Source organism: Salmo salar, chromosome ssa21 (assembly GCF_905237065.1).
Source record: "Salmo salar chromosome ssa21, Ssal_v3.1, whole genome shotgun sequence".
Lineage (NCBI taxonomy): Eukaryota > Metazoa > Chordata > Actinopteri > Salmoniformes > Salmonidae > Salmo > Salmo salar.
Window position 1 is genome coordinate 44,578,283 of NC_059462.1, and position 16,053 is coordinate 44,594,335.

Below are 16,053 nucleotides of genomic sequence, written 5' to 3' on the forward strand. Positions count from 1 at the left end.
GGTTTCTTTGCAGCAATTCGACTATGAAGGTCTGATTCACGCAGTCTCCTCTGAACAGTTGATGTTGAGATGTGTCTGTTACTTGAACTCTGTGAAGCATTTATTTGGGCTGCAATTTCTGAGACTGGTAACTAATGAACTTATCCTCTGCAGCAGAGGTAACTCTGGGTCTTTCCTGTGGCGGTCTTCATGAGAGCCAGTTTCATCATAGCACTTGATCGTTTTCGCGACTGCCCTTGAAGAAACTTTCAAAGTTCTTGAAATTTTCCGGATTGACTGACCTTCATGTCTTAAAGTAATCATTTCTCTTTGCTTATTTAAGCTGTTCTTGCCATAATATGGACTTGGTCTTTCACCAAATAGGGATATCTTCTGTATACCAACCCTACCTTGTCACAACACAACTGACTGGCTCAAACCCATTAAGAAAGAAATTCCACAAATTAACTTTTAACAAGGCACACCTGTTAATAGAGATGCATTCCACCTCATGAAAATATATTTAGATGTTTAACACTTTTGGTTACTACATGAATCCATATGTGATATTTCATAGTTTTTATGTCTTCACTATTATTCTACAATGTAGAATATAGTAAAAAATAAAATAAAAACCCTGGAACGAGTGGGTGTGTCCAAACTTGACTGGTACTGTATATATTTTCAGTAGAAATTGTATATATATATATTTTTTTTTTAAGTCCTTGAGCATAGAGTTGTATGGTTTGTTTAACTTTAAAATCAATGGTCTTTGGCAGTGACATTCTGTTAAAGTGCAATTGACCAGCAGTAAACAGGATATCGTCTTGAGCATGAGAGCACTTGACACGGTTTCCCACCGGGCTCCCGAGTGGTGTAGGCACTGCATCTCAGTGCAAGAGGCAACACTACAGTCCCTGGTTCGAATCCAGGCTGTATCACATCCGGCCGTGATTGGGAGTCCCATAGGGCGGCGCACAATTGGCCCAGTGTCGTCCGGGTTTGGCCGGCGTAGGCCGTCATTGTAAATAAGAATTTGTTCTTAACTGACGTGCCTAGTTAAATAAAAGTATAATAATAATAATAATAAAAATAATGCAGTATTCACTACATCTAGTCTGTGACCAGTCAGATCTTCACCTTTACACATGAATCTCACAGATGTGCAATAATGCAGAAAAGGAAATAATGCAATAATGCGTTTTTCACGCAGAAAAGGAAAGATCAAATGCTGAAAAAATATCTGCTGCGTTTTATAAACACAGTTCACTCTAAATCATTCATTTTAAAATGAAAATGTTGGGCTTCAGTTGCACTTCTCCACTCACTCAGATGAGATATGATTGCTCGTCTTGACCAATCCAATTTCCACATTCGTGAACAGGCATTCAATCAGCAGACAGCAATGTGACTGCGATACTTTACTTTTCTCCGAATGTAAATTAAAATGCAAGATTAACTTCAAACAAAACAGAAAGAAATGTAGCTGGCTACGCTCTATGATAAACATGAGAAATCTGATGGTCGAATCCAGTCCCAATTTAACACCTGCTCCCTACTAGGTGTAGAATCTAGACCCAATTTAACACCTGCTCCCTACTAGGTGTAGAATCTACACCCAGGCGTAGCTCATAGAGGGGCCCCAGAGGATGACCCCTTGAATCAAATGATGATAACCCAATGGAAATGCTTTTAGGCTACTCACGTTTTCTTGTCAAGTATGACTAGGGATTTTTGTGAAAACCATTTTGCGAAAACATCTGCCAAGGAGCAGAAGTCAAGGCCAGCTGTGTCCTTACATGCTGGGGACTGCTGAACTGAACTGCAGGGGACTGTAGCAGGAACGAGTCAGACTTGGCCCAGTGCTGAAATCACAGTCAGTAACCATAAGAATGTAACAGCTTCTGTTATTATCCCTGGAGGAGAAAATAACATGCTCTTCCCACTCCCTCACTATTACAGAATACATGAAATGTAAAAATAAAGCCAGGTTTGTAGATGCTGACAGGGACAGTCCTATGAACTCTGAAAGAATAACAGGAACCATTATAGCTTTTACAATCAGATGGAGCATGAGAGTGTACTATTCTGTGAAGTGGGGCAGCTACCAAAGTTCATAAGCAAAGTACGCAAGCACAAATACCCTACACACATTCTGTACAGAGAGACCATGGTTAGTGTTATTACAGAACCATAAATGCTTTCTCTCTTTTCCTCTCGTTTGGCTGTGAGCTAAGGGCGGGTTAGTAAAGTAAAGGAAAGCCAAGCATGCATATTAACAGAGCAGAGTGCAGAAAGCATGTCTGTTGTCAGTATGGGAGGTGGTGCAGGGTTTTGTCTAGAAGGGTACAGCTTTTGTCAAAATTTGACAAATGCTGTATCCCCTCTAGACATGACCATGGTGCGAAGGGCGTTTCTCAAGTTTCCTCACGTGAACACATCCACTGGAACACCATGTCGATAGGAATTTGAAACTAGGTTCTCCACTCTCTGACACACGCACGCACACCTGACATTTTCACAGCCCCTGGCTACATTTGGCACCATCACCATAAATACATAGACTGAGGGAAGTTATGGAGAGAAGAAAATACTTTTCCAACAACTCTGCCTCTAGAACAGGTTGAATGTAGACATGAATTCAGGGTTCCAATGGAAGGGGGAAAGAAAACAAGTGGAATTGAAGGAGAAAGCACTTAATGCACTACAGTCTTATTTTTGGATTGCAGCGTATCCTTATTTAATTTGGACATAGATTTTTGTTTCCTCTATGGGCGTCCAATTCAAATACACAGAGGATAAAAACTAAAAACAGTCCCTAAATTGCTTACATTCCAAAATGACTGTTTGTCAACTTTCACAGCATGTTCGGTAGAGACCCATGAATGGTGTAGTATTTCAGTCTACTCTTAACAGTGGATGTCTAGAGTGGCAGCAGCCCCAGGACTGGAACTCTTGTGGCATTTGAAGCTGTGCATCGATATGGTTAAGAGCTTGTCTTTAGTGGCTTAGGTTACACAAGCAGCACTGATTGAGTAACAGGAGATACTGTATTCTGAAGTCTCTACATAACACCTCAGGGCCACCCTTACCCAATAAAGCGAAGGTAACTGAACTAAATGACGATTGCCCGTAACACTCACTTATGAAGTCATTATGAAGTGCTTTGAGAGGCTAGTTAAGGATCATATTACCTCCACCTTACCCGACACCCTAGACCCACTGCAATTTGCATAACAACCCAATAGATCCACAGAGGATGATATTGCCATCACACTACACACTGCCCTATCCCATCTGGACAAGAAGAATACCTACGTCAGAAAGTGGTTCATTGACTACAACTCAGCCTTCAACACCATAGTACCCTCCAAGCTCATTATTAAGCTTGGGGCCCTGGATGTGAACCCCGCCCTGTGCAACTGGGTCCTGGACTTCCTGACGGGCAGCCAACCAGTTGGGAAAGTTAGGCAACAACACCTCCACTAAGCTAATCCTCAACACAGGGGCCCCACAAGGGTGCGTGCTCAGCCCCCTCCTGTACTCCCTGTTCACCCATGACTGCGTGGCAACGCACGCCTCCAACTCAATCAAGCTTGCAGACAACACAACAGTGGTTGGCCTGATTGCCAACAACAGAGTCTAAAGGGAGGAGGTGAGGGCCCTGGCAGAGTGGGGCCAGGAAAATAACCTCTCAAGGTCAAGAGAAAAACGAAGGAGCTGATAGTGGACTTCAGGAAACAGCAGAGGTAGTACGCCCCATCCACAGAGCCGCATTGGAGAAGCCAAAAAGTTAAGTTCCCCAGTGTACATATCACTGACAATCTGAAATGGTCCACCCACACAGACAGTGTGGTGCAGAAGGCACAACAGAGTCTCTTTGTGGGTTTGGCCCCTAAGACTAGAGGTCGACCGATTAATCGCAATGGCTGATTAATTAGGGCCGATTTCTAGTTTTCATAACAATCGGTAATCGGCATTTTTGGACACCGATTATGGCCGATTACATTGCACTCCACGAGGAGACTGCGTGGCAGGCTGACTACCTCTTACGCGAGTGTAGCAACGGGCCAAAGTAAGGTGCTAGCTAGCATTAAACTTATCTTATGAAAAAACAATCAATCTTAACATAATCACTAGTTAACTACACATGGTTGACGATATTACTAGTTCATCTAGCTTGTCCTGCGTTGTATATAATCGATGCGGTGCCTGTTAATTTATCATTGAATCACAGCCTACTCGCCAAACGGGTGATGATTTAACAAGCGCATTCACGAAAAAAAAGCACTGTCGTTGCACCAATGTGTACCTAACCATAAACATCAATGCCTTTCTTAAAATCAATACACAAGTATATATTTTAAACCTGCATATTTAGTTAATATTGCCTGCTAACATGAATTTCTTTTAACTAGGGAAAATGTGTCACTTCTCTTGCGTTCTGTTCAAGCAGAGTCTGGGTATATGCAGAAGTTTGGGCCGCCTGGCTTGTTGTGAATTGTGTGAAGACTATTTCTTCCTAACAAAGACCGTAATTAATTTGCCAGAATTGTACATAATTATGACATAACATTGAAGGTTGCGCAATGTAACAGCAATATTTAGACTTGGGGATGCCACCCGTTAGATAAAATACGGAACTGTTACATATTTCACTGAAAGAATAAACGTTTGGTTTTCGAAATGATAGTTTCCGGATTTGACCATATTAATGACCTAAGGCTCGTATTTCTGTGTGTTATTATAATTAAGTCTATGATTTGATAGAGCAGTCTGACTGAGCGGTGGTATGCAGCAGCAGGCTCGTAAGCATTCATTCAAACAGCACTTTCCTGCATTTGCCAGCAGCTCTTCGCTGTGCTTCAAGCATTGCGCTGTTTATGACTTCAAGCCTATCAACTCCCGAGATTAGGCTGGCAATACTAAAGTACCTATTAGAACATCCAATAGTCGATGGTATATGAAATACAAATGGTATAGAGAAAAATACTACTATAATAACTACAACCTAAAACTTCTTACCTGGGAATATTGAAGACTCATGTTAAAAGGAACCACCAGCTTTCATATGTTCTGAGCAAGGAACTTACCCATTAGTTTTTTTACATGGCATATATTGCACTTTTACTTTCTTCTCCAACACTTTGTTTTTGCATTATTTAAATCAAATTGAAAATGTTTCAATTTATTGATGTATTATATTAAGTTAAAATAAGTTCATTCAGCATTGTTGTAATTGTCATTATTACAAATATATAAAAATCGTCCGATTAATCGGTATTGGCTTTTTTTGGTCCTCCAATAATCGGTATCAGCGTTGAAAAATCATAATCGGTCGACCTCTACCTAAGACCCTCACAAACTTTTACCGATGCACCATTGAGAGCATCCTATTCGGGCTGTATCACCACCTGGTACAGCAACTGCACCGCCGGCAACCGCAGGGCTCTCCAGACCATGGTGTGGTCTGCCCAACGCATCACTGGGGGCACACTGCCTGCCCGTCAGGACATCTACAGCTCCCAGTGTCACAGGAAGGCCAGTGCATCAAAGCTGGGACCAAAAGAGAGCTTCTATCTCAAGGCCATGTTAAATATCATTAGCCGGCCTCCACCTATTTCCCTGCCATGAACTTAGTCACCGTCAATAAGTGGCTAACCCCATGTACATAGACTTGGAAACTGGTCACTTCAATAATGTGTACATACTGTTTTACGCATTTCATACGGTATAATGTATTCTAGTCAAGGCCATCCTATTCAACCTATGTATTCTTCAGATATACTACATATTCTACGGTCCAAATTGTCTATACATCCTATCCCACACACTCTGGACTCCGACATGCCTGTCCTAATATTTCTTATTTACATTATTTTACTTTTAGATTTGTGTATTGTTAGATATTACTGCACTGTTGGAGCTAGGAACACAAGCATTGCGCTACACATGCAACATCTGCTAAATGTGTATGCAAGCAATAAAATTTGATTTGAGGAGTGTGGGGGGCTGGGTTAGTGCTATCCGGGATCCTTGGGACTTGCCTACCCTAAACCTTATAAATTTCAACTTCAATGGGGTGTTGTCAGAGTTTGGACGTCCCAAGGACTCTGATTAGACTTTTCCTACTAGGTTGGGGAGGAAGGAGAGGGCAAGTCACAACAAGCACAGCAGTAGATATGAGCAAAACGTAGCGCAAGAGCAACATGCCAAAGATGTCAGAGGTTGGATGGATGTGCTATAGAAGATGAGGCCTGTGGGTTTTTTTTTTTTTAAGGGAAGACGGTCTTAATTTCAATACGAGGAAATGCAGTCACAGGTTTGCCATTAGAACAGTAGAGAGCATTGCCTTGATTCTTTAGGCATCCAAGTGAAGGAAGGACCATGATCTGACCTCCGGTTTGTAAACACTGGTAAACCTGCTCTGACACCAACAGCGATAAGGGTTCATACACCTAGCTGAAACAAAGAGCCCTTACACCACAACCTTTAGAATCAGACAAATCCAATCTGAACCTTTTGAAGTGTTTAACAAGGTTTGCAAATGTAAAGTTATCTTCCTAATATATTCAGAACCATTGCTGTTGCTGCACAAAACTCCACCCGAGTTCTCCCTGGACAGTTCCCTGTGTGTATTCTGTCCTTTATTTTGACAAAGTCCTGCTGTTTATAGGACATCAAACATGTGACATCAAACATGTGACATCAAAGTATTCACACCCCTTGACTTATTCCACATTTTGATGTGCTACATGATGACCAGACCGTCTCCGAGCGTGTATCTGGATACACATACTGAGTTTGTCTATCTCCGCCAGACCGTCTCCGAGCGTGTATCTGGATACACATACTGAGTTTGTATATCTCCACCAGACCGTCTCCGAGCGTGTATCTCCGCCAAACCGTCTCCGAGGGTGTATCTCCACCAGACCGTCTCCGAGCGTGTATCTCCACCAGACCGTCTCCGAGCGTGTATCTCCGCCAGACCGTCTCCGAGCGTGTATCTGGTTACACATACTGAGTTTGTCTATCTCCGCCAGACCGTCTCCGAGCGTGTATCTGGATACACATACTGAGTTTGTCTGTCTCCACCAGACCGTCTCCGAGCGTGTATCTCCACCAGACCGTCTCCGAGCGTGTATCTCCACCAGACCGTCTCCGAGCGTGTATCTCCACCAGACCGTCTCCGAGCGTGTATCTGGTTACACATACTGAGTTTGTTTATCTCCGCCAGACGCGGTCAGGACATGCAGGTTATGATCAAAAACCCTGAACCAACTATAATAATTCATTGGAGGACAGGTCCAAACACATATGAAACATTCTTGGACATTTAGATATCTAGCTTGCTGTTGATAGCTAATTTGTCCTGGCATATAAACATTGGGTTGTTACTTTACCTGAAAGGCACAAGGTTCTTTTATTTGCTGGACTTTTGTAGAATTTTGTGTCACACAAAATCGTGTGTTTTCTACTCCGACAATTAATCCACAGATAAAATGGGAAACCTAGTTCGGTTCCAGTAATCTCTCCTGATTCAGTCTTCTTCAGTGGATGGCAACCAACTTTACAGTACATTACAGCCACCAACTGGACATGTGTGTGGACCTATTTTATCTTTCAATCACCCACATGGGTATATGCTCTTAAAAACCAATGAGGAGATGGGAGAGGCAGGACTTGTTGCACGTTCTATAAATTCTATTTTAGCGCCTGGCTACACAGATGCTTGTTCACACACACGAGCATTTCAGATGAAATGATTGAATAACATGTATGTGTACATTTATTTTGCAATGCTCGTGCAAACAATGCGGGAGGTGTGGCAGTTAACCCACTGTTCCTAGGCCGTCATTGTAAATAAGAGTTTGTTCTTAACTGACTTGCCTAGTTAAATAAAAGGTTTTAAAAAAAGAGCTACACAAAACACTAATGTAAAAGTGGAAAGTGGAAGAAAAATTCTAACATTTGTCAAATATTTATGAAAAATAAAACACTAACACTAACACCCCAGAGTCAATACTATGTAGAAGTACCATTGGTAGCGACTACAGCTGTGAGTCTTTATGGGTAAGTCTAAGAGATTTACACACCTGGATTGTGCAACATTTGCACATTATTCTTCAAGTGCTCAAATTTGTTGGTGATCATTGCTAGACAACCATCATGTTGGCCTAACCTAGCCCACAATGTCGGCTGTGTGGATCTATTTTGAAGTTACAAAGGAAGATAACAAAAAAGCCATATGCAATGTTTGTGAAAGTGAAAACTTTCAATACCACAAACCTAATTACTAATTTGAAAGTGCATCACCCCCAGATGCTCAGAGACTACTTAGAACAAAAGCAGAAATAAACTACGGACACACTTCCAACAACTAAACAAGTTCAAGTCAAGCAGCCATCTGAAAGAGTAAGACCCTTTCAGCGAGACAACTCAAAGGCGAAATCCATTAACGCCAAGATAATGGAATTCATTGCCCTTGACAATCAACCGATCTCTATCGTGGATGATGTTGGTTTTCGCCGACTGGTCGAGCACCTCGAGCCCCGGTACATACTACCAAGTAGGCGCTATTTGTCAGATGGTGCCCTACCGGAGTAACACAGTATCGTTGAAACAGACATCCATGAGCTACTTGCTATGGGCGTCAATGCTATTAGCTTCACGACTGACATTTGGACCAGCGATATCAGCCCCATGAGCATGTGGAGTCTGACACCACAGCGGGTCGACGAGGATTTGTACTGAGAAAAGCCGTATTGCATGCTCAAGAATGTGTGGGTTCTCATACCGCTGCTGCCATTTCAATCGCATTTGAGAGCATGTTTGAAACATGAACACACTCCTAGCTCCATTCGAACAACTGACACGAGAAATAAGCTCATCAACTGCATCTGCAGCAGACGTGATACCCTCTGTCATGGCATTGAAACACCTACTCAACAAAACTGCCGACACAGACAGTGGGGTTAAAACTTGCAAAAGTACTCCACAAGAGGCTGTGAACAAGCGATTCGGTGGCATTCTCTCTGAGCCTCTTTACTGTGTCGCCACCATGCTCGATGCTATGTACAAGGACCGCTACTTCGGTGCAGACAAGAAACAGGGTTTATGTGAAATGTTACATACACAGCTGGACAAGATGGAAATGGACAGAGTAACAGTGCGCACCAAGGAAGAGAGGCTACGGACAGACAGCTGAAACTTCACTGCTTGACATGCATGATGAAATCCTGGTTGAGAATGAAACGACTGAACAAATGAACAATGAAACAGCACAGCAAGTATGTGAAAGAAATATGTTTTGATTATGTTTTACTGGTAATAGGAACATACGTAAATGCCAACAAAATAAATTTTTGGTCAGTGTGGTGTGGTGTGTGTGTGTGTAACCTGTATTTAACTAGGCAAATCAGTTAAGAACAAATTGACGGCATACCCCGGCCAAACTCGGACCAATTGTGCGCCGCCCTATGCGACTCCCAATCACTGCTGGATGTGATACAGCCTGGAACCAGGGACTGTAGTGACGCCTCTGTAGTGACCACTGCGTCCGTGTGTGTTAACTATTTAACAGTACTAGAATGCTTAAAAGGCTACTAAAATGTAAAATATCACTAATTTTTTGGGGCAAGGAAAATATTGGATATCGGTATCGGCCAAAAATGTAATATCGGTGCATCCCTAGCTGTAACGTAACAAAATTTGGAAAAAGTGACAGGGTCTGAATACCTTCCGAATGCACTGTAAGCTGAATCTCAAAATGGCACCCTATTCCCTATGTAATGCACTACTTTTGACCAGGGCCCATAGGATGTCATTTGGGAGGCCGCCAAAGCCTGCTATTCAAATCAATGTTGATATACAGCACAAAGGCTTCAGAAAGAGGAACCACCCTCTATAAATCAAGTCTAAACTGAACCATGTTCTGTGGTCTCTTTTCATGTGGAATATCATGGCTACACTTCATCTTTGCTTTCTGATTCACAATAACAGAAATGGAAGAAAGCTCCTTCTCACTCTATTTATGTTTTCATACGCATGGATGGTGACATGCCCTCTTCTTCCCCGTTGTTAGTCCATTAATAGGCCCTAACCCTCCCTATACAGTAATCACCACAGATCATGCTAATCCTTTAATGTTCGTACCTGTTATTTTCTAAGCCACAGCAAACTCAGCCATGACCCAGAGCACCGCTATGCTACGGCAGGCAGCCCCCAGGGCCCGTAATCTCTTAATCTGACCTGGATGATGTGAGGATGTTTGAGTCACACTGTCCGTAGTGCCCAATATGAACCCTCACAGCTGGAGCAGATCACCTTCCTATGGTCTAGCACAGTGGGCAGTGTACTGGGCGTAGCTGGGCAACAGGCATCGCCAACATGCTCAGTACAACCACTGGATGGGGGTTGACTAAAACTGTCTATTCACTATGAAATAGTGCAATACCGTCTCCAACAAGCACACACAGATTCTAACTCACTGTATCCAATCTAGGCAAACAGAACAGTCTATCTTTCAGGGCTGGACTTTAACACAAAGGGTGTGCCAGATTGGGACTTCCCACAGCTGGCAATGGCAATCACACACACGTGGATCTTTATAGGTGATTCATTGTGTCATCAATTTCATCTCATTCTCTCGATTCCCTACTGGTGGTGTATCAGCCATGAGGCAATCCTCTCTTGTCCCAGTGGTGCCCCCTAAATAATCATTGGCTGGGAATAGAAGCGCAAATCCAGGGTAACGGAATTACGCTGAGACTCAGATTTTTCACTTTACAATGTACCTTTCCACTGAACATTTTACAAAAATACATTTACAAGAAGAATGTTGCAGCTCAAGTTTGGTAACCTTAAAACAGTGAGATTTAACCACTGATATCCTATTAAATTCCAAATTCTATGGATTTTACCATAATTCTGTTACCAAACTTGATTTATTGTGTAAATTATTTCAAAGTAGTCATTGTGTTGTATGGTTTGCTAAACTTTTAAATCAATGTTTTGTTCAGCATACATCTTAAAGTAAAAAATAGGAGTAATTCCATTTGCGTGGAATTACCCCTCTGTAAATCAAGCCTAAAGCTAACCATGTTCTGTGGTAATTCCTTTACTGTGGAATTGCTCTGAACTAAATGCTGCATCTCCAACAATATAATCACAAATGTTCAACCTGAGAGTAGGTGCACTGAGCAGGTTAAATTCAGTTGACAGCAGGGGGTCAGAAGCTCCTACAGTTTGTCTCTCCCTCTCTCTGCCACACTTTTCAACAACTTAAATCTGTACAACAGGTGAGTAACCAACAACATCATTAACATGCAGCAAAAATGCTATTTCATCTGATTTGTTATGCATCCGTCCAGCGCAAAAGAGACAACATGCCTGTGAACTAACAATAGGTTCTGAATGAAAGGACTGGTTGAACCTTTCCACACTACCACGCCTGTGTTTTAGAGCATAAAGCTTTTACACTATGCTCCAATTAGGACCTTTGATTAATGTGAAGCCTACCATCGTCTGCCCTGGAGAATGGGGTTCTGTTAATTGTATATGTCTAAGAGGTTTTTTGTTGTTGTTGGTAAAAGGGTCTTTCTATTCTGGTCCCTCTTCCAATAATTACGTAGCTGATTTGGGGAAACAGGAAGGATAAAGAGTTAAAGCCAGTTGTGGATTTAACTTTGTTATATCAGTAAGTAATGTTTCATTTCAAGGCACAGCGTAGTCCAGTACAAACAGGTGTGTAGAACCAACTGTCACTCATCCCTCTGTGGAATGTGTCGCTTAGCTGATGAATACCCTTCATTTAGCTGGCAATCCAGCGATCATCACAGAGTTAGGAAATGAAAAGATTAGCCAAAACACATTTGATTCTGAGATGTGAGGCTGTGAGAGATGGGAGTGTAAACACAGCTGTGTTTTGCCTTTTAGAGATTTGCTGAAACGGGTGTGATATCCGGCCGGCCGACCCGACGGGCACTTCGTTATGGATTGCCACACAGGCTGTCTCTACAAGGGGTGCTGACAGGGTGTGCTGCACACATGACAACACTGCTGTAACACCCAGCGCAAGCATGTGGCTTTCATTGCAGGGCTAACTAAACAGAAAGTGTCAGAGCTAAGAGCTGTCTCCTGTCAGCATGCCTCCTCTTGTCTCAAACAGAGGTGGTCCTAAGCCAAGTCAACATAGCTCTCAATCTTGGAGCTGCTGCCTTCTCAGAGTAGATTACCTGGGTTGAAATGTATTGACTGATTGGTGTAGTTAGATCATCCACTAGACTAGGGATTGTCCAAGAGGACATGGCTTACGATCACAGGTTTATCTCATCCCCAACCTATAGCTGCATTTTCACTTATGATAAACTGAAACAAGGATGAGAATGGCATTCCCATTGCAGTTGTCAAATAAACACAAAAACCATTGTGTGAGCATAATAGGGCTACAAATTATGCCTCTTTAGCTTTGTTACTGTCATCCCAGCAGTAATGTCAGCCTACCTCATTGTAGATTAGCTAGCTGTGTCCCATCAATCTCCCTGTGGATTCGCCAATGCTCATGTTAGCAGGTGTAGTCTATCCCAATTATCCCTGCACCTGGGACCCTCTCCCCCCCCAGTCCCAATACCCCACCCACACTCCACTTCAGATCCAGGGATGGCCAGTTCCGGTACACAACCTATTAAGCCATGGCTCTCGCCACTGGCCATTTTTGGGTCCCCATAAAAGGTTTTATTCTAGTGTACACAGAGGCATCTCTGCTGATACAGACAGTCAGTCTCTTATGGCTTCTTTACACAACACTACTTTGACGACACAAACTAGGTCCAGGATACATCTCTCTATAAGAGATGTATCCCACACAACATATCTACACCACATACACCCCTCTGAGTGCTACAGCTTAACGACAACAGCTCTCCCACACCACATGTCCATGCAAGAATTACCTTAATGCCAATAGACAGACATCATTTTTGCTCTGTTAGCCCAATTTAATGAAAGGCTTTTAAAATATCCACACAATTGTGAATCATTGCATTAATCAAGAGTGCACCACTATGTGCAATATGGATTAGATGAGAACTTCCTGTATAGTTTGAATTTCTTTGTCTATATACTATGTTTTTTTAAGGTACGATAATAGCTCCACACATGAAGCAGGAATGTGGCATTGACCACACCACATCCAAGGCAAGCTAAACAAAAACGTTGTAAATCTGATGTTGAACAGAGATAGAACTCACTAGACATATTTTACTAATGTAAATCCACCCTTTGGCATGAATCTGATTTCTCTCTGAATCCTGGACTGATCTCCTTTGCTACTTTGCTTCACAAAATCCTATCTATGGGGGCCTTATTAGATTAATGAAATGAGGACAGGAAAAATACAGAGGTCCTCTTTGGACTATAAAGCAGCCCGTCATTCAGCGATTAAGGGAGGAATAGGTTCGATTGAATGCGATTCGGGGACCTGAGAAAGCCAACCAGTACACATTTGCGACAAGTGAGAGGTCCGGTCTTGTGATGTAGACTATCATTTATTCAGGCTGAACTCGGACAATAAAACATTTAAAAAATAATTGATGTGTTATTCAATTTGCTTTCACGTAGTGACATGTTCAGGTCCGCTCTCAAACGATGTGACATGTTCGAGCTCGCAGGCTGAAATCAGTCCAGGTACACTCTCGACGGGCTTCCACAAACAATGTGGCATGTCTGACGATTAAGTCATTGTAAACGCTGACCACATTAGCAAGCTACATCATTTAATTATGTCCAAATTCAGAAAATACAGATTAACCATCGATTTACTCATTTGAAACAGCCCTCGGTAATGTCAGAAGGAAGGAAACCCTTGACGAATGCTTGTAACGTTATTAGGGAGAACTGTTGTTTGAAAATGACCAACCAGAAAGTGGCAGGACTGATACAGCTGTCAGTACAACGCAACTGCAACCTGGTTGAACAGTTGTGAGTGATCACATACTGTACGGTCTTTGGTGATAGTGGGCCATGCGGATACAGTAACTGGATGCTAACTATGACAATTTAGGGTCTGTTGTAGGCTATTTCAGAATGGGTTAATTTAGCTAGCTTTATAACTAAATGTAGCTAGCTGCGTAATTAAAATATAAATATCTAGTCAACTGCCTAACTAGCTGCAGTAACTAGTTCCAACATGTACAGATTTGGATTAGCTAAATACTGTTAGCTAGCCATTGTCCTTCCATAATCTGTCAAATTTGAGCTGGCTAAATGTAACGTTAGCTGAAGTCTTGTGAATACCGTTAACGTTACAGTGAGATAGTAACAGTAGTGAACAGTTTATTTTCATAATTTCCAATAATAACCCAAAGGCATAGCCTACATTGGACGTGAGTATAGGACAGTTCAAACGTGCAACTAGATAAGTTAGCAAAACATTGAGTTATATCTTGGTTGTGTTTATGGACAGCAAAAGTTACCTAGCAATTTAGCTAGCTAACGTTAGCTAGCCAGTTCACAGCCATCTAACGTTCATTTACTGTAACTAACAAGCTGCATTACTTTCCAGTACAATGTGGTTCTAACGAGTAACGTCCTCGCTTAGCTGGGTACTGTTGGTCAAATATCTTACCGTCATAAACAGTTCCAGAGGCGTCCAGTTTTTAAGGAATATGGTTTTCTTACAGCGGGAAATGAGTTTAGGGTGAGGGACTGAAAATCCAAGTTCAGTTCACCCGCTGGGAACTCCGACAAAACCTCATTTTTATCACTCCGATCCTTCAGCTTCATACATTCAACTGTCTGCGGGCCCTTTACTAGTTCGGATCTGCGACTAGCTCGGCGACGAATAATCCACACACAAGATACAGCAACCATTGGCTACAGCGAACCAGCAGGCATCTCAGACCGAGTGAATGATATTTACAATTCCTTTGATTTGTAAATGAGAGGGTATGAGCGACATAAATGTTGGGGGGGGAGTGTATTCCGGATTGCCGAGTCTCTGACTTTCTCAGCGGAGTCCGTTGTCAATGCACGCTCACTTCAGCAGAGGCAACAGCATAGCAACGTACCGGGGCCGTCTCCGTAGCGCCACCAGTGCACCGGGGTGAAGTCACAGGATAGGGAGGCGTGGTTTTCATTTCTTAAATCGCGAGTGAGCGTTCATGTAATTTTCCCACCACTTTTCATGCCATGGTATTGCTATATTGCCGGTTTTATAGATTTACCGAATGTATTGTGGAAACTGTGGCATCACCTTTGAACATTGTGCAGCCAAGGTCACTGAAATCTAAATGCAACAGTGTGGAGTAGAATACCGGTGGTCAGTGGCGAGGAAACGACACCATTGCCTCAGTTAATTTTAGCCACAGGATATGCAATATTGTATTGTTGGTCAGAATTAGCCTAAATAATTTTGTTATTGCCCTAAATTCAGGAAATATCTAGGCCTGTGACTGTGAATGAACTGTACTAACAATACACCACTGTGGGTTAGGCCAGACAATGCGACTGTAGAGTCAAATGTAAATTTGGGCTGTGGCGACATCATGTGGTCCAAACAGTACTACCCTCTTAACTCCATATCACTGCGACCAGTGATGGGGCACGTATGGGTACCTACATACTTGGAGTGTCTGAAAGTGGGCTTTGCAAAATAACTGGATGGGTCAACAGCGATGGGTGCAACGTCAAGTCTTCATTATTGATTAGACAGGCCATAACCAGGTGCACTGCGGGTCAGCTTAAATTAAATATTCATCTTAACCTGCTATATTAACATTAAGTTATTAAGATAACTAATGTAGCGTAGCAGTTTAGGATAATTAATGTGTCCGGTTAGGAAAATGGTTAGGATAATTATTGTGGCAGGTTAGGATAATTAACTTGGCAGGTTAGAAGAATCAGGTTAAGGTTCAGAAAAGGGTTAGGCTTAGCTAAAATGCTATAGTTGTCCACAATCGACTTGTCGTGCAGCCCAATCAGCCACCAAAATGGTCTTAAGTGGTAACAAATCTGCCCAAATAGCTGGTTTGATTTCCATACACCTACACTACATGACAAAAAGTATGTGGACAC

The 16,053-nt window shown here is 42.4% G+C and overlaps 1 protein-coding gene across 2 annotated transcripts in view; it reads right to left on the reverse strand.

The window, feature by feature from the left end:
- The window catches only part of LOC106582393 (tyrosine-protein phosphatase non-receptor type 4), a 124,425-nt gene extending 109,394 nt beyond the window's left edge, over positions 1 to 15,031 (reverse strand). Inside the window, exon 1 of one of the 2 annotated variants that reach the window (XM_014165465.2) lies at positions 14,606 to 15,031. The gene's annotated coding sequence lies outside the window, so the exon portion shown is untranslated. The remainder of the gene's footprint in view (positions 1 to 14,605) is intronic. The other variant, XM_014165466.2, reaches the window with a different exon arrangement.
- Positions 15,032 to 16,053: the final 1,022 nt, after the last annotated feature.